Source organism: Podarcis tiliguerta (assembly GCF_965153285.1).
Source record: "Podarcis tiliguerta genome assembly, chromosome: 2".
Classification (NCBI taxonomy): Eukaryota; Metazoa; Chordata; class Lepidosauria; order Squamata; family Lacertidae; genus Podarcis; species Podarcis tiliguerta.
Window position 1 is genome coordinate 68042111 of NC_139535.1, and position 19950 is coordinate 68062060.

The 19950-nt window shown below is 43.4% G+C and overlaps 1 protein-coding gene across 2 annotated transcripts in view; it reads left to right on the forward strand.

The window, feature by feature from the left end:
- The first annotated feature begins 4534 nt into the window (after window positions 1-4534).
- The window catches only part of RAD50 (RAD50 double strand break repair protein), a 128771-nt gene continuing 113355 nt past the window's right edge, over window positions 4535-19950 (forward strand). Inside the window, exon 1 of one of the 2 annotated variants that reach the window (XM_083428705.1) lies at window positions 4535-4837. The gene's annotated coding sequence lies outside the window, so the exon portion shown is untranslated. The remainder of the gene's footprint in view (window positions 4838-19950) is intronic. The other variant, XM_083428704.1, reaches the window with a different exon arrangement.

The window sequence follows — 19950 nt, forward strand, 5'->3', positions numbered from 1 at the left end:
ATTCTGTCCATGGTATTTCTTCCAGTCCTTGTAAGATGTTATCTCTCCCCCCCCCCCCCCCATTGTTGCTGTTATCTGTAATTCCTTGGGCAGAGCTGATACTGCATTGTTCCAGAAATTTCTCCATCACTCTGTCCCGTGCTTCGTTGTTTTGCACCAAGAGCTTTTAACAACAGCTGCAAAAATCACTCTGTCCCAGTAAACTGTTTTCACCATTTTCCCTCTCAGCCTGGGAAGAAGAGTGGTCTGTCGAACTGCACATGACTCAATAAAGAACCTTATCAGTTCCTTGGCAGCTAATAAATTCCTTTCATCCTTCCTTCCAGCTGAAGATATACAGCCAGTTATCCTTCCAATTAAATTAAATTCCAAGTCCTCTTAGCGTTATTCAGTTCATTTCATAGATAATAAAGGATGGGGAAGAGTCAGCTCTAAGTTTCCATCATAAACCTTTTACAAAATAGAGCTTCCCTCCATTTTTTCCTTTTTTTTTTACTCTCACAGTTCCGTTTGATGCTATATTCCAAATTTATAATCCCATTTCTTCCATCCTGACTTGTACAAATATCATTTGAACTAGCGTTCCAAGGAGGGTTGCCGAATCATAAATGTAGAGAAGAAAACTTTAAATAAAGAAACCATAGGATTCCCCTCTCCCCCCCCCCATCTTTTGCACCAAATGAAGTCTTATCTCAAATTCAAGCCTTAAAGTCTTCTAGCACACACCTGTACTTCAGTCCAATTAAGCTCTAATTATCAGGAGAGGCTCTGCTTCTTAATGGCACTGTTGGAGGGTTTTCAGCAGGCGAAGTGCTTTGTCATTCAGCCCCTCCCTGCCCCCACCCCACTCCCTGCATTCCATGCTGGGGCGAGAGTCAGGTACCAAGACGAACTGCGATTGAAGCCCGTTCCCCCCCTCCTTCCCTGGGGGGAATTTGCATGGACACTGGGGAACAATTTTTTACTTTTTGAATGTTGTCTAGATTTCGACAACTGATTTAGGGTATTTTTGCACTGCTGAATCAGGAAATGGCATCCGTTTCTCTCCATCAGGTCAGGTTTACTGTAAACTGAATGGTGGGCATTGATAAAGGTAAGTACACATAAATTGCATGTTGCGTCACCATTTTTCAAACTTCAGGGCTTGAACTTCCGTTTCTTGGAACTCCTGGAATGCTCAGCGGCAGGGAGGTCTCTCTTCAGAATCCAACAGTAGTCAGCCATCATGACTGCGTCCCAGCGACCCTGATAGCTGGTCTCCATCTCTTTCATGTTCTGATGGAATCCCTCCCCCTGCTTGTCACTCATTGAACCCAGGTTCTCAGGAAACCGGTCCATATGTGAAAATAGGTAGTGCATCTTGACGCTCATGTTGCAGCCCAGGTTTCTGAAAGCAGTCAGCATGTTGTTGACAAGTTCTGCGTAGTTTCTGGCCTTATTGTTGCCAAGAAAGTTCTTCACTACCAGAAGAAATGCCTTCCACGCTTCCAGTTCCACTTCGTTCATTGAGTTTCCGAACTCTGGATCTCTGATGAGCTGACGGATCTGAGGACCGTCAAAGATGCCAGCTTTCAACTTCTCCATGGTCAATCCTGGAAAAGCCTGGCACAAGTAAGTGAAGCAGTCACCATCCTTGTCCAGAGCCTTGGTGAACTGCTTGATTAAGCCGAGCTTGATGTGCAGCGGTGGGAAGAGTATTCTGTCTCTGTCCACCAGAGGGTCGTTGATGACGTTCCTTTCTTTGCAAGGCACCAATTCCTCCCGTACAGGCCAGTCCTTCTTTGTGTAATGCTGAGCACGGTCCCTACTATCCCACATGCACAGAAAACATGGGTACTTGGTGAAGCCAGACTGTTGTCCCAACAAAAAGTTCACCATCTTCAGGTCAACACAAATAAACCACTTATGCTGATCACAACCAATTTTCTCCAGCACATACTTCATCGCTTCATACTTCTCCTTCAGTGTACTCGAGTGAGCCAGGGGTATAGAGGCAAACTGGTTGCCGTTGTGTAGCAGAACACATTTCAGTGATTGCTTGCTGCTGTCAATGAACAGTCTCCAATCTTTGGGTTCGTACTGTGGCACTCCAAGCTTGAGCAGAAGCTGCACAATATCTGCACAGTACACCAAGTCCTTCTCTTCCGAGAAAAAACGGAGGTACTCTTGATGCCTCTTGTGGAAGAAGCTGATGTGAGCACTGTCAGAGAGGAGGTTTTTTTCCTTCAATCTGGATGCCAACAGTTCGGCAGAGTCCTTTGACAAGCTGAGGTTGCGAACTAGATCATTCAACTCCTTTTGGGAAAATGGATGTGGAGCATCATCTTCAAGAACCTCTTCTTCTTCTTCATGTCCTTCAACACTGGAGGCATCTTCGTCACTAATGTCAGGAAGTTCTCTGAAGATAGGCACTGGAATTTCATCACAATGAGCTACAGGATGACGTGCTGATTGAAGATCAGGATACTTGAGGCTGCTCCGGTTCTTTCTGTTGATCCCAGCCGCACCAATTTATGGAAGATTTCGAGGTTTTATGACTTCAAACTGATCCCTTTTCGACATAATCACCCAGAACTATCGGACCTGAATACTTCTTGTCATTAAAATAATCATTTCCAATCAAAACAATTATTCGACTTGGCATTTTACCCCCACCAACTTCTTCTAAATGCTCCACACAAGTGTACATGTGAACAAAAACGTAAAAAAACAACATGTGGCCATAGCTCAAAAACTTGACCTGATTGAGCAAAACAAATGTGATTTTTGGATTCAGCGCATCAGATTCGTCCTAAATCAACTGAAAAAACACAGACAACAAATTTGTTGTTGACCAGTGTATCCTCAATCATCCTTGTTTTTCCTTTGCCTATGATCTCCCGCTGTTGTGGCGGCTGCCTCCATTAAGACAGAGAGGAACCGGAAATGTATCCCTCACCAACTTCCAACCCTTTTTACAAGCAGATGTTGTTGCACAAGTCTCATCTTCATACCAGGTTAAAAAAAAATTGTTGAATGTCTACTTCAGTTTCTAATGAATTTCTGCAACTATGAAAGGCACAGGACACCTTCAAAGAAAAAGACTGGCAAGCCTACCTATCTAACGCTGAGCTACAGGGAAGTGTACTCATTCTGTCAACACCAGATCCCATAAAGCCTATTGTGTATTTAATATCAACCTAGAAGGAGAAGAGCCCTTGTATCAAATCAGGCCATTGATCCATGTAGCTTAACTTTACTATGATGGCAGTGGCTTTCCATGATTTCAGGCAGGAGCCTTTAGGCCTACTGAACCTTACAAGGAACTCTTTATAAACCTGAGACCCAAATGGTGAAATCAAATTATTACATGCAGTCGGTGGCTTTTGTATCAGACTTTGATATCCATCTGATTTCTGGTCATTGCATTTTTATGTCTATGTTTTGCATCTCAGTCTCTACACATTTCTTAAATACAGTGGTACCTCGGGTTACATACGCTTCAGGTTACATACGCTTCAGGTTACAGACTCTGCTAACCCAGAAATAGTACCTCAGGTTAAGAACTTTGCTTCAGGATGAGAACAGAAATCGTGCTCTGGCAGTGCGGTGGCAGCAGGAGGCCCCATTAGCTAAAGTGATGCTTCAGGTTAAGAACAGATTCAGGTTAAGTACGGAACTCGGGAACGAATTAAGTACTTAACCCGAGGTACCACTGTATATCTTTTGTTCTAACCCTTTATGGTGCAGTTCTGTGAACACTGTATTTTCTTCCTAATTCTTTTTTATTCATTTGCTTTTCCCCTGTTTGCAGTTTCGAGGTGGGAACACAAGGACAGGAGAAAAGTGTTGAATTGGGCCAAAGGCTAGCATTTTCTTGCCAACAAAGGTCAGATAGATGTCTCTTGAGAAGCCCACAAGCACAGCATGGCCTGCCCACATCATTTTCTCCCACACCATTACCTTTACTTATTCCATTTTGTACATTGCCTTGAGATATGTATGTGGAAGGTGACTGATAATCTTAAATTTAGTTTCCACATTTCCAAAGCAACTTGCCATTAAAAAAAAATTCATGAAAATTTGTCAGCATTTTAAGACAAATGTATCCTAATAAGCAAATTTTTGTATGCAATTTTGATGAGTGTACACATTTTTGCAAGCCATTTCCCCTAATGCATGCATTTTTGTACATGTTGAAGAACTGCATTGCAAAATTCGGAGAAGCGCAAAATTCCAATCAGAAATGGGTTTCTGTTTAAGCACTGGTTTGAGAAGCAGGTATTTTCCCATTCAAGTGCAAACAAATGTAAATTTAATAAACGAAGAACACCAAGAATTATGTTTCTGAACATGGCAATCTTGTTTGCCCATGGCTGACCATAAGTGATAAAAATAAGTTTTGAAACTAGCCTTGACTTGAGGTATACACTTTTGCTTTCTCAAACTACTCTTTTCCTCCATTATCCCAGCCTCCTTTTTTCTCTCTCTTTCATTTGACGTTAAGGTCTGAAGCAGGGCAGAAAGAAAAGTGAAAGCGATAGTAATATGCTTTATGTTTGAACGGCAACCTGAGGTTTGACTGCATTTGTTATGGAAGATGGAAGCACAACAGAGAATGGGCCTTTTAATCATCTAGAAATTGCCAAAACCTGTAAATTCAGCCAGGATTGCAGCTGCCAGCTGTTCCTGTTTATTCCCCACCCCTGCCTGACCAGCTAAAGGATATTTGAAGACTGTTGGGGGAAAAGAAACAATGCCTATATTGTGTGGTACTATGGCTGCAAAAGGACACAAGCATTATTCTGGAGCTGGAAACCATCTTGAAAAGCTCTGAACCAGAAGAAGCTCTAAAAAGGTAAGTTTTGTTTTTTGTTTTTTAGTAGATCCAGAAATGGGGAAGGGGGGTAGAGCAGGCAAGCTTGAAAGCCACACACACACACACACACACACACACCAACTTGCTATAGTTGGAGGCCTGTCCTTGAGGCAAAACAATTTTGTGATGCTCAGAAGCTAGCTCATTGTTTTCTGACGTTCAGGTGATTCTAACCACAATGTGATGGTTCCTTTCCTCTTTGGATTCTTTCTTCCTGTAATCTAATTGCATGGTGTACAAGAGTATATAGCAGCCAGAAAGCCTTTGTCACTTTCTGTTTTTCTTTGAGAGTATGTAAATCATTTTCTGACCTGATAGTTACTTTCTAGCCTTTGGAGCCAAGTTAGTTTTTTTCAAAGTGTGTTCATTTGCTCTGTCTGAACACTGTGTGTGTGTGTGTGTGTGTGTGTGCGCGCGCACGCGCACGCGCTTCAAGTATAAGGGAGAGGAAAGGCTCATCCATACTGTTGTATAATGTGGGGAGTAAACTTCCTGTATTTCCATTAATTCCCAGTTGTCCATATTACATTCTCCTCCTGCCTTCCAACACCCTCCATCAATCTTGATTTTCTCTCTCCTTTTTGGAGTATCCTTAATATGAGAAAATCCAGATGGAGAGATTTTATCATCTGCAGCTTTTATATTTTATTTAACATTCAAGCATGCAGCGTTCTTGGCCTTTGTAAAGTGATTTGAGGAGCTTGTCCGATCAAGCACCTCAGGTATTTGCTTCTTTGTCTACGTGGCTTACAACTGGAGCGAGGCATTTGCTTCAGATTCGGAATAGTGGCTGGAGCAGTGCCTAATGTTCAGAAATAAATCTTCTCTGTAGGCTGCAGACCCGTGTGTGCAAGGCTAAGCCCACCGGGATGAAAGCAGAAGGGAGAACTGTCAAAACGGTACCCAAAATTAAAAGGCTGGTGGGGAAGGGGTTAATCAGCCTCTTCTCTCCACCCACCTCTCCACTTTTCTATATAAATATTTAGAACTGTTCCCTCGAGACGCTGCTTTGCTTTCCTCAAACCGACTGCCAGGGCTTTGTTTCCCTATCTGACATTGTATGTTAAAGGTTCTGCTTTGCTCCATGACCTCTCTCTTGAAGCAAATAAATATTGCTTGAGTCTAAAGAGAAAGCCCAGGCAATCTGCAAACAAGTGAAAGTGGCAGTGGGCACAGTGGCAAGATTACTGGCTCTTTCTAGGGAAATGTCTGGAGTGTGAAGATTTGCTATGTTTTGCCTGGGGATGGATATGGGATTCTCCCTCTCAATGTAATAAGTGTAGCTCTGCTGGCTGGAGTATTGTGTGAGATGTTAATTTGCCTGTTGTGCTGCACACTAGCACAGCGCAGGGTGTTCTGCATTGTGCAGAAAATGTCTGAATAAATCACAATGCCGGCACTCTTTTCTAAATGAAATTACAGTGCTGAGAACTGTGCTGTGTGTTGTGTAAAATTGCTACTGTACTGTGTTCTTTCAACTCAAAATACAAAGTGTCAGACATCACAGAGCCCTTCATCTGTTTCCTACAATCTTTATGATTAGACGTATTTTAGGGGTAGGTTATTTGTTATCAATTTTAGCATAGGTTTGTTTGTTTTTCATTTGCAAGGAAGCCTTCAGTCCAGAGCAGGTTTCTCAAGCCTGAGTACAGTGGTACCTCGGGTTACAGTCGCTTCAGGTTACATATGCTTCAGGTTACAGACTCTGCTAACCCAGAAATAGTACCTCTGGTAAAGAACTTTGCTTCAGGATGAGAACAGAAATCATGCTGCCACAGCGCAGCAGCAGCATCAGGAGGTCCCATTAGCTAAAGTGGTACCTCAGGTTAAGAACAGTTTCAGGTTAAGAACAGACCTCTGGAACGAATTAAGTACTTAACCCGAGGTACCACTGTAATGGCTTCATTCTCCATTGGCAATAACGTTTCCAACAGTCTGCTCATCAGTAAACAGTAGCAAAACATAACAGCTTTAAGTAGTTAGAAAACAATTGTTCTCCCTAACAATTCTCTAACACACATTATCCAGTGTTTTTGTACAATACGCTGTGAAACATGTAACAGTTTAGGAGTGAAGCCCTTACTTCTTTCTTACTTATTCACCAGTAGGCTCCACCTACTGGTGAATAAACCCCCCTGTTTTAGACTCACCCCTCTCTGAGGGGGTGGAGTCAGCTGACGTAATCCAGTGCCTAAGCCAATACCTTTTCACAATCAAGTTGTGGCCTTGCCCATTAACCTTATATCACGTGTCCTTGTGTTTTCATTCCACTATGCGGAGATCGGGTCCTCGAACCACAACGGAGCATCACATTTGCTTTTTATCAGCACTCTTCTGTTTACTAGAACTAGAGAAAAATACTGGCATTATTTATTTTCTTTTTCTGGCATTCCAAGTGGCTTTAGATGAGGGGCAGCCAACATGAGGCTCTCAAAATATCTTGGACTACAGCACCCATCATTCCTGACCATTTCCCATGCCGGCTGGGGCTGATGGGAGTTGTGGATCATTTCCAGACAACCTCCTTCTTGAACATGCATCCTGATTTATTTGCACAAAGTTCGCAGGGTGATGGAACATTGGCTGTTTAATCAGCATTCAATCTGATTTGTTTGCAGGGTGGTTATATGCTGTTGCACCAAGAAAATCTTATCCCACACTTTCCAGTGCATTTTCCTGGCACTTTCCTTATTGCAAAAAGTCTGTTTTGAATTTGCTGGTATGCAATTGAATCCCACCCTGGTCTGAAAGTGCCTATAGTCGAAAACTATGTTGACTGCCCCTGCTTTCAACCCATTAGCTCAACTCAGTCATTGCATTACACCACGGTTTGTGCTAACTATACAGTGGTACCTCAGGTTACAGATGCTTCAGGTTACAGACTCCGCTAACCCAGAAATAGTACCTCAGGTTAAGAAGTTGCTTCAGGATGAGAACAGAAATCCCATGGCAGCAGCAGGAGGCCCCATTAGCTAAAGTGGTACCTCAGGTTAAGAACGGACCTCCAGAACGAATTAAGTTCTTAACCCAAGGTACCACTGTAATGATTTGAGTTTGAGACCCATTGCAGTGTGAGGGTTGGTTAGAGCATCAGACTAGGACCAGGCTTCAAATCCACAGTCAGCATTGAAGCTCACTGGGTGACCTTAGGCCAGCCATTTCTTCTTAGCCTTACCTCCCTCATAGGGTTGTTGTGGGGATTAAACGAGAAGGGGGAGACGTGTATATGCCACCTTGAACTCTTTGGAGGAATAAACAATAAAATAAACATACAATGGGCAAACTGTGGTGTGTGAGTAGGTGTAATGATAAACATGCTTGCCTGCTTGCACCGAGTACCTGAAATGTGCAACGGCACTGCAGTCACCCAGTTTTCTGGGCTTTGTGAAGAACTGCCCACTATCCTCTTTCCATGGAGTGAAATGATAAGACCTCTGCATTGTGTATACAAAAGGAAAAAGTGTACCTATACTGCACACCAAAGAAACTTCAAGTGAGCTTTAAATCAAAGAGTGTGTGGGTTGTAATTAGCACAGGCCCTCTGACTGTTGTTAAACCATCATTCCCATCCTCCCCAAACACTGGCCGTGTTGGCTGGATCTGATCAGATCCACAGGATTCCTCACCCCTGACTTAGCATGATGCTTATTCTGCACTCAGCAGATGGGCATTCTTCTTTGGGCATGCGAAACAGGGGCACAGTTTTGCCTCACCTAAAAAATGTTGTTTAGCTGAAGTGGCTAATCAGAGGCAGCTGCTATTTTCTCCAAGGGTTTCATAACAGTCCTTGCTTAGTGTAATCTAAAGTAAACAGGAAGGATCCTCTTGTTGCATTGTCATGCTGGCGGAGGCCACAGCCCGGAGAGGCTGAAGGCTGCTGCACACAAATACGCATTTCCTCCACAGATACTGTCACCTCCATGTAGCAATAATGCTTTATATATACCATGTGTTTGGTTCTGTGGGTGTAGCAGGCACAGCAGGGAGGATGGATAGCTTTTCTGTGATAGTACGGCAAAAGAAGAGAGAGGGACATGGTGGTTTATGGGGAGGTTCTCCCACATGGCGAGGAACACGGTATCAAAATGCATATGGTGAAAAACAGGCCTAACTAGCAAATCGGCAGAAGAACCAGGCAGGAGTTACATAACCTTTCTGATTAAGAAAAGGTGCTTTAGTGGGTGGTCCTGCTAGATCATTCTGCAGGCAACAGGCAGCACATAACACAGCCCACAAAAATTAGACCAGTGTGGGTTCGGAGGAGAAGCCCAGTCTGCATAGGGTGGGCCTAAGGCTGGAGGACTTGGAGGTGGAGAAAAGATGCCTTGAAATGACATGTTCTCCCCTCCCCTATTCTGAAGGTAAAGGAAATCGTGAGGAGGGGGGAGAGGGGTTGCTAGATGTTGTGGTTAGACTTCTTCCAGAGAGGTGGAATAAAGACCTCTTAATGGCCTTTAGTGTCCACCAGGCATGCCTCCCTGGAGAGAGCATTCCACCAGCCTGGGACCACCAATGCAAAAGCATGTTCTCTCATTAATGGTTTTGCTTTACTGACCCTGTGGATTTTGTTGCAATAGAGCAGTAGACCAACACAGGAACCTGGCTTTTAGCTATGCGCTTGTAATGTATTTGAACCAGCAGGTGGCAGCATCCAATCAGAATTTGTAAGTAGTTTGCGCATGTGTGTCAAACGTCTTCTGAATTACGGGTTATAAACAACCCATAATCCCTTGTTTGGAAATAATGCCAAGGGTCAATGTTTGCTGCATGCGGAGGACCAAAGCAGGCATTCATGATACTCTATTATTAAACACTGCTTACCTGTAATATGTGAATGAGGCCAGTGTGTGGGGCATGTATGTAACTGAACACAGCATGTCATGCATCTGGACTGCATTCCATGAGAGCCTAGTAAGTCTGTTAGTCTTCAAGACTCATTTTTTTATTTTCCTTCAGCGTCTTGTTCTCAGAGTGATGAACCAGATGCTTGTGGGAAACCCACAAGCAGGACCTGGGTGCAAGAGTGCTCTCCCCTCTTGGGGTTTCCAGCAATTGGTATTGAGAAGCATGACTGCCTCCGACCAAGGAGACAGAGCTTAGCCATCATGTCTAGTAGCCACCGATAGCCTTATCCTCCATGAATTTGTCCAACCCAAATTGGTGGCCTTCACTGCCTCCTGTGGAAGCAACTGTGGAGTTCATACGGAGCCCCTGGTCGTCTCACGGACTATTGACCCATACACCACTAATCCACTGCCACCAACCAGGTCCTCCCTGGTAAAATCACTTCAGTCTCAGTCAAGTTCTCAATTAATAAAGAAGAGTGTATTTTATTTCAGACACAAACTTTTACAGCATTCCAAACGTTGTTGCTGTTTACTTTCTTAGTCTTATTTCCCTCTATCTCTTCTACCTCCCCACACTCAAGAACCCACGGCCCTAGCTGTCTCTCTATTACCAACTGCCTTTCCCAACCAGCCAACCCACTCAAACCAACCAACAACTCCCAACCAACTCCTCCCAGAACTGGTTTTATAGTCCCACTGACTCCACCCCTCCCCTGGGTCCTGTCTGTGCAACCTATTTAACTATTTCCCCTCCAGCCCTCTCTCATATATGTTAACGTCACAGCAACTTCTGCCGCTTATGTGCTGTGTGAAGAAGTCCTTTATTTTAGAGTTTGTAAGGGACCCTGAGGGTCATCTAGTCTGAGCCCCTGCAATGCAGGAATTTTTTTTGCCCAATCTGGGGCTTGAACCTGCGACCCTGAGATCCTCATGCTCTGCCAAATGAGCTGTCCCAGGTGACTTCCAGTCTCTTAGGTATCCTGGTCCTGAATTGTTTAGAGTTTGAAATGTCAGTAACGAAAGCTTGAATGTTGTTTGATGGCTGGTGCAGATCTTTCAGCCCTGGTGTAATATGTGCAAAGCTGGGTGTTCCACTGAGCACCCTCACAGCGACATTTTATACTAACATCACCTTCTAAACCAACAGGAGCACCCAGGAGCGCCCTCAGTGGGGATCACTGTGGAAATGCTATATTGAGTTGTAGCACCAAAACCAAATTCCTAGGATCAGAATGTGCTCGGCCTCAGAGGCACCTTGTTCCTTCATTCTCACTATGTATCCCCACTTGGTAGAATATTGCACTTTAAAAAATAACAAGAAGGCTCCGCAAGCCTGAAATCTTCCCACCTTTGCTATGAAGGGAGAGGCACAGAAGAAAGGAACTTCCTGTGTGATTTGCACCTTCATCTGCTGATTTTGGTGATATGAGACCAAAGTCTGTTTTTATTTCTTAAAATGTCCCTTAAACGTATAGTAGTGTGCAATTTCTTTCCTGCACACACACCCACCCCACCTATCTTTTGTGCTGAACACAATACTTGGGGAAGCCTGAATTTCTCAACAACTTGTCATTTCTCTCCTTCTGCAAAATCTCCCAGGATGATAGCATTTCCTATTTATAGGCTTCTTTGAACTAAATATGTTGAAATATCCAGTAAGTGTTACATTTGAACAGCACTACTTTTGTGGAGAGGGGTTATAATAAAAACCAAAAACAACACCAGTGAGTCATGGAGGGTCACGAAAGCTCTACAATGTGACCTATATTAGGAATATTCTACAGGCGTTGGAAATCAGCAGTAGATAATAAATTGGTCTTAAAGTACTTTATTTTAAAGCACGACAGGCTTGGATTGCAAGAGAGTGGTGGGCTCATGGTGACCCAGGGGGTTTCAGGGCTGAGTGGGGATTTGAACCCAGAACTCGTACATCCAAGTCTGTTGCTGTTTTCACTGCAGCTCACTCACTCTTCCTTTGTGGTGTAGTACAGTGGTTAAGAACTTAATTCGTTCTGGAGGTCCGTTCTTAACCTGAAACTGTTCTTAACCTGAGGTACCACTTTAGCTAATGGGGCCTCCTGCTGCCGCCACCACGCGATTTCTGTTCTCATCCTGAAGCAAAGTTCTTAACCTGAGGTACTATTTCTGGGTTAGCAGAGTCTGTAATTTGAAGCATCTGTAACCAGAGGTACCACTGTACTTTGTGTTGGACTGGGACCTGGGCAACCAGAGTTCAAATTCAAGGAAGCTCACTGGGTGACCTTAAGACAGTCACTGTTATGGTTGTTATGAGGGTAAGATTTAGATCCACTAATGCTGCTTTGCGCTGGGGGGGGGGGTGTAGATATAATATTTAAATAATATAATCCCTAAGTGAAGCAGGTTACTACTTAGACACATCCGAGTCTTCCTTAAAGAACTATAGTCCCCTTGCCCTGCCTTCAATGTCCTTCCCTGTTTCCTATCCCCAGGATGTCCACACCATGTAAGACACAGCTAACAAAATTAACCACTGAGCTGTAGTTCAGTGGATAGAGCAGTTGCATTGCATGCAAAGGTTTCCAGGATCAGTCCCCAGGCAAGGCTTGGCAAGAGCGCTGCTGCCAGCCAGTTTAAACAGTGCTGAACTAGATGAGCCCAATGGTCTGGCTATAAGATATGGTGTAGAACCTTCATGTGCTCAACCAACAATCAAGAGTGGACTTTTCCTGGTTTAAAATCTTGACCCTGTTACAGGAGGGCCATTCTCTGTTTGCCTGGGTAGGCAGGCATGAGCAGGAGTCACCTAGGTGTCTTCTATATTACTCCTTTGATGCCCTAAAAACTGTGTTGAGTTTGTCTTTGTTTATTTATATGTCCTTCTCTGGTCTGCATTGCACACTGGTCCCTGATTAAGCAAATGGGCATAATGGATTCCCCCTTCCTATGAATCTTGTGACAGCGGGTGCTTCCCATCTGACACCAGTCCAGTGGGTGACAGAATTGCCCCAAACCTGACAAGGGGAGCCCTGGTTGAGATGTGTATACTTGGCCCACCCCCCAGAAAGTCTATAGTAAATGTTGTCGTACAGTGTGCAATACCAGCTGTGTGGAGAAATCACCACTATAAAAGCCAAGGCTAACTCTTTCTGCCTTCCTTAAACAGCTGCTGTGGTGTAGAGAGCCAGCGTGGAGCAGTGGTAAGAGTGTCAGAGTGGGACCCGAGAGACCAGGGTTCAAATTCCCACTTGGCCATGTAGCTCATTGGGTGTCTTTGGGCCAGTCACTCGCTCTCAGCCTAACCTGCCTCACAGGGTTGTTGTTTTGGAGGGACTTAAATAAGGAGGGGGAGAAACATGTAAGAAGAAAAAGGTGGACTGTAAATGCAATAAATCAGGCATGTCCAAATTCAGGCCCGGGGGCTAATCCGGCCTGCCGGTTGGGTTAATTCGGCCTCTGCAACAGTTAATTTCAATCCTAAAAGAAGCTCAACAACTTTAATCCTAAAAAAAGCTGAACAACTCTGAGGTAAAATCCTTAAAAAACAACTTTGGTCGACCCTCACGCATGTTCACTTCATCAAATCTAGCCCTCTTTGAAAAAAACTTTGGACACCCCTACATGAATAAGCTATTTCACTCTTCACAAAGCGCCTTTTCAATAGCTCTGATAATTCAGTGACTTGAAGCTCTCAGCTCCTATGTTAACCATAGTTTGCTGTCCTCAATAATAACTTCTCCACCCTTTCCTATAATCTGGAGATTATTTATCAGAAGGGAACCAAAGCTGCCATGGGTGCTATTTATCACTTCATACAGGAGGGTTCCTGGCTACAGATGAGGATTCTTTCATTTTTATTCATTAATATATGGTTAAGTATAGCAGGGGTCTCCTGGCCTTTGGCCCTTAGCCATTGTTGGTGTGAGTAAATTTGCTTATGTCAACATAGGTCAAATTCCAAACCTCTTGCTACAAATGGGACCAGGCAGTATCTTCTATATGTCTTCATGGGTGGCATAAGGTCAGTTAACTGGAAAGATGCAAAACCTGCCTTGCCACTTGCTACGGGAAGAGGTAATATACCTTCTGCTTTATATGCCAGCCTTATCAGAGTGGACCTTCTTATCGGCACGAAAGCCTTCGCTCTGCTGCTTTGCGTGTTGTCTCATTTTCCTTAAGACTGGCAAGCTTTATTATAACTTCATGACTGATTGTGTACACACTTGGAATGCCTGCTTGTTTCTGCATGCAGGTGAGGCTGAAAACAAGGCACCTTTTCCTCCTTTGTGAGTTTGCAGACATTTGATTGTGACTAGTTTTGGGCCTTTGCCTAGGAGTCATCCATGCGGAGCTGACTGACCCAGGTCAAAAGCAGAGGTTCTCCTCAGGGCAGTAGTAGAGCTATACAAATATTGTGTTTACTCAGCTGGTTGGACACATAAGAAGCAGGAAGGCAAGCAAATGGGCAGGGACTTGATAGAAGCATATACTAATTTTGTGTGGTGTGGAGAATTTAGAATTTGGTGAGGCTGAATTGGAAAATTCAGGTCGGAGAAAATAAAGCACTTCTTTGCACAGCACATAGGAGAACTGTGGAACTCAACTCCCACAGGACATAGTGATGGGCACCAAATTGGATGGCTTTGAAAGAAAGCTGCTTATGCGAGCTACACTTGTGTAATGTAGCTCTGTTTAAAACAGTCAGAAGGTTTAGAAGACAGACATTAAAAGAAAAAGAAGATTCTTGAACCTTACCTTTGAAGCTGGAAAGAGAGAGGAGGAAAACAGTGCAATTTGTGGTCAGAGTAGTGTGATGAGATGGAATTTGATAATTCAGAGTAGGGCTTTCAGTGTGGTTGCCCCCGTTTTGTGAAACAGGATATGGCAGGCACTCACCATTTGCACTTTCCATAAACAATTGAATCATTTTTTGTTCTGACAAGCTCCCCCAGCTGAATGAATAGGTTACTCGCCCTCACTTTGTACTGCACTTTTTTAATTATGTTTTGAACATCACCCTGAGACACATGTGCGGAAGGTGAAATACTAATGATAGAGATGGTGTAGAAGAGGACATTTCAACTTTTCATTAACACTTCCTACTAAACGTTCTGTCTTCTACACAACTGTTAATGGCTCACAAATGTTGTACCTCACCCTTTTAATGTGATTGGTCACTATACATGAGACAGGATTTTCTGCCTGGTTTGGTGACACCCCACAATTACTGTACTTTTCCATGTATAAGACGAGGTTTTTTTTACTGTAATATAATCATCAAAATTGGGGGTCATCTTATACACGGATAGTGCAGATGGGGGATTGGCGATTGGTTGCAGCCGTGAGCAGGAGCTTGTCAGCGGCGATGGTGTGTGTGATTGGTGGCTGCAGCAAGGGCTGCTTTGGATTGGGCATGTGATTGCCAGCTGGTGGTAGCGAGTGGGCAAGTGCTTGTCTGCTTCAGCAATGCGTGATTATCAGCATCTCTCCCCCCCCCCCCCATCTTTGGGCAATCCTCCCCCCAAAAAGCTCAACAACTCTGGGCCATCCCCCCCCCCATTTTCTTAAATTGGAGTCCCCCAAAATAGTGTTATACATGGGGGCGTGTTATACACGGAAAAATACGGTAATCCACATATTTCCGAACAGAACCTAAAATGTCAAGCATTTATTAAAGTGGCAATTAGTCCATTTGCATGGCACCTATTAGCTTGCATGGAACTCACAAACACACCAAAGATGTGAGATGTCCCCGATATTTGCAGCCCTGATATTTGCAGTTGTTGTTGTCGTTTAGACATGTCCGACTCTTCGTGACCCCATGGACCAGAGCACGCCAGGCACTCCTGTCTTCCACTGCCTTCCACAGTTTGGTCAAACTCATGCTGGTAGCTTCGAGAACACTGTCCAACCATCTCGTCCTCTGTCGTCCCCTTCTCCTTGTGCCCTCCATCTTTTCCAACATCAGGGTCTTTTCCAGGGAGTCTTCTCTTCTCATGAGGTGGCCAAAATATTGGAGTCTCAGCTTCACGATCTGTCCTTCCAGTGAGCGCTCAGGGCTGATTTCCTTAAGAATGGATACGTTTGATCTTCTTGCAGTCCATGGGACTCTCAAGAGTCTCCTCCAGCACCATAATTCAAAAGCATCAATTCTTTGGCGATCAGCCTTCTTTATGGTCCAGCTCTCACTTCCATACATCACTACTGGGAAAACCATAGCTTTAAGTATACGGACCATTGTTGGCAAGGTGATGTCTCTGCTTTTTAAGATGCTGTCTAGGTTTGTCATTGATTTTCTCCCAAGAAGCAGGCATCTTTTAATTTCATGACTGCTGTCACCATCTGCAGTGATCATGGAGCCCAAGAAAGTAAAATCCCTCATTGCCTCCATTTCTTCCCCTTCTATATGCCAGGAGGTGATGGGACCAGTGGCCATGATCTTCGTTTTTTTGATGTTGAGCTTCAAACCATATTTGCGCTCTCCTCTTTCACCCTCAATAAAAGGTTCTTTAATTCCTCCTCACTTTCTGCCATCAATGTTGTGTCATCTGCATATCTGAGGTTGTTGGTATTTCTTCCAGCATCATATAAACCTTAGGGTGCTATCATAGCCCTTTGATATGCATTCCATCCATATGCATGGCCGTTGCTGTACCATTCCCTACCTTCCAGCTAATTCTAAGTTAGGAATTCAAAAGGAAGAGGGCTTGATTGTTTTGACAATAGCATCCATTTGGCAGCTATTAAGGCTGGCAAATGCATCATGTTATATGTGGCACCTGCTAATCTGGGAGTGGGGAACCTGTGTCACCCTCCTGACACAGGTTGTTGCAAAACAACAACTCCCATAATCCTGGATCAAAGGCCATGCTGGCTTGAGCTGAAGGGAATTGTAGTCCAACAACATGGGCACAACTATGACTCTAGTCCATATACGTGCAAAAATGCAGCAGGCATTTTGCACCTGAACCTCCTGAAATTTGAACCCTGGCTATTTAGGGATGGCAAGCAATATAGTCAAACAATTAGCTCTGTGGCACGTTAAAGAATAGGAAATGTATTGTGGCATCAGCACTTTCATCGATTTGTTGCTATGAATGGTAATAGTTCTGTTAGGAAACATCTCTGGTACTGTGGAATGGACTTTCATTTGCAAGTTAATGATTCCCCATACACAATCAAGATAAAACAGAGACAGTCCCAGGTAAGGTGGTTGACTGCCACATTATCCTCTCTTACTACTGAAAAGCGTTAAGTTCATTCACCCAGAATTAGAATATACACTGTGAGGAGTTGGGAAGTGGGTCTGATCTGAGAGCATCTCCTCTCTGAGGCAGACATAGGTACCATACAGGCATTATAGCACTCTCTTAACTTTTCCATACATCTTTGCTGTAGATGTAACTGCTGGGAACACTCACGTCACTTGAAAGTAGTAGGAAAAGTGGTCTCAGCTGAAACAGAAACACTTACTGAATAGCCACTGAAGAGCTTTTGTTTTGTTTTGGGTTTTGGGGGCTTTTTTGCTGCTGAATAACTACCCAATTTTGCATCTCTGTGAAAATAAATTGTGGGTTGATTTTAAATTTTGAGTTGCTGTTATAGTTGTTGAATTTGCTGAATGTCTTCAATGTGTATCTTTAGGTTAAATATTGTATTGGTTGGGGTTGTAAACTGATTCTTTTGGGGTGGAGAAAGAATTGTGCATAGGGAAGACTGAAGATGCCACTTTTGATTTCTCGGTTTCTCTTTCTTCCAGTCTCAAGTTCAGTTTTCCAGATCAGTTTGCTTTTTTTTTTTTTTTTAATGTCCTCATGAAAATTAGATAGCACTTTACTGCAAATTTCTCCTAACATACACATCTTTGCAAAGCAGCTATACCTGGTACTATACATTTTTATGTTATTTCTAGTAATATATGGGATTTTTTTCATGCACACTTTACCTTAGTATAGGCATTTTGTAGACATTACTTAGAGGGATAATTACAGGGCAAGATTTGGGCAATTGCAAATTTCCAAGGACGACTGTGAATAAGTTTGCGTATTATTTCAGAAAGTGGAATTTAGGAATCTTTGCCTTCCAATGTGAACAGAATCAAATTCCTCTCTAGTCCCTAGTGTGCACCAGACGGGCAGATGTAGCAGTCCTGTACTGAATGATGACACCTTTTAGGGCACAGAATTATGATGAAGATCCATTGGCGTGGTGGTTGTAGGATTTTGGTGTTGAAATACCACCACCAAAAAAAATGTCATAAAGTACACATCACGTATCCTGTGATGCAGTGGGTTAGTATGTCTGGCTGCTAACCAGAAGATTGGTGGTTCGAGCCCACCCAGGGATAGCTGTGGGCAGGATTCCTGCATTGCAGGGGGTTGGACTAGATGACCCCTGGGGTCCCTTCCAGCTGTCCAGTTCTATGAGTCTACAATTCTATATGCCTGATGGAAGAGCCACTCCATCAGCAAGGATATGTTGGCAGAACAGCTAAAATGGGACAGAACTGTGGGCAGGAGGTATTTGTTTTTCATTAAATGCACACACACCAACCAGAATTGCATGTCTCTTTCAACAGCCTCATTCACCCAAACACAATCCTTACTTTTGGTTGAAGGTTTGCTTGATGTGGTTATTTGGTACTCTCCCAGAGCTGGGATTGACCAATCTATTGGTATTTTCCCAGGGTAGACTTATTTCTTGCTGCATGCAAAGTAAACTATATGGTGCAATATTATGGTGGAAAAACCATCTGAACAGAACTCCACTGACTCATGTGGAGCATGCCTCATGCTCTTCGCATACATGCAGGGGGATTTTAACATCTAGCTTTGAATTTTGATTCTGGCCATGTGGAAGAGCTCAACCACGAGGATGGTTGCTCCAGACAAACCATGATAACCTCTGTTTGTCTTCCTAAATGTGTTATGGCTTCTGTAGCCACATGTTGTGTAGCTATAGAAGTAAAAGGCTTCTTTAATTAAGGAAACATTCCCATATCCTTGTCCAAATAGCCAATTGTTGTTTCATATCTACTCACTCCTGTGCTTATGGCGAAAATAAAGCAGTAACAGCAGTTGCATTTGTTTTGCCCCTTAAATTATATTGCTCAAACAAATTGTACTTTTAAAAAACAACCCTTCAGTTAAGGGAAAGATGTCACAAAGGCTGCACTCACATTTCATGGCCTTTCAGCTCCACAGTTTATAACCCCAGTTGCATGTCCAGGTATATACCAGCAAACTAAGTATAACATCTCATGCAACCAATAAAATAGGATCTAGACCACAAACACATTTGCCAGCACAATCCCAGAGTGTTTATGTGGAAGAAAATACCACTGAATTCAGTGAGACTTACTCCCAGCGAAGTGGATACGTATTGAAGCAGAGCAGTCCTGTGAAGGCCAGGGAGTCTCTCATGGAGGAAATGCCACTTCATAAGAGACCTTTTTTTTATCTCTTTACTTGTGGGCTGCATTATTGAAACTTTTGAAAGCTGCTTTACTTTGCTGTGCAAAAACACCACAAACCCCTTTTACTGTGTTTGTGAGAGCTTTGTGAGCTTTAATACAGTGGTACCTCGGGTTACATACGCTTCAGGTTACAGACTTTGCTAACCCAGAAATAGTTTAAGAAATAGGTTAAGAACTTTGCTTCAGGATGAGAACAGAAATCGTACTCCGATGGCCTGGCGGCAGCAGGAGGCCCCATTAGCTAAAGTAGTACCTCAGGTTAAGAACAGTTTCAGGTTAAGAATGAACCTCTGGAATGAATTAAGTTCTTAACCCGAGGTACCACTTTATAGACTCTGCAGGGAAGAAGACGAAGAAGAAGCCTTTTAAGAACATAAGACTTGCGCTGGGCCAAGAGGTGATGGGGTGGCCTCTCCCCACTTTTATACTTAGTCCTCTTTTTGTTACAAATTTCCCTTCCCTTATGTTCCCTGTGTCTTTTATTTAGGGTGACACAGATTCTGCATTTGTGTGTGTCAGGAGGAGGAGACCACTAAGCCTTGTGGAATAACTCGCTGAGTTTTAAGCATTTTCCTAGAGCTAATGTGAGGTGTATTCTGTTACTTAGATGACAACTTAACTGATTTTTAAATGATCTTATTTAGAAATAGTAGGGGGCATGCCAAATGATAAAAGAGAAGGCAGACCTCACCTTAAAGTTAAAAGTTAAAAGCAATGGGTTACTATCACAAGCAGATGGATATGCTAAGAGATAAGAAAGAAGAGTAGGCCCAATGCAGAAGAAGAAGAAA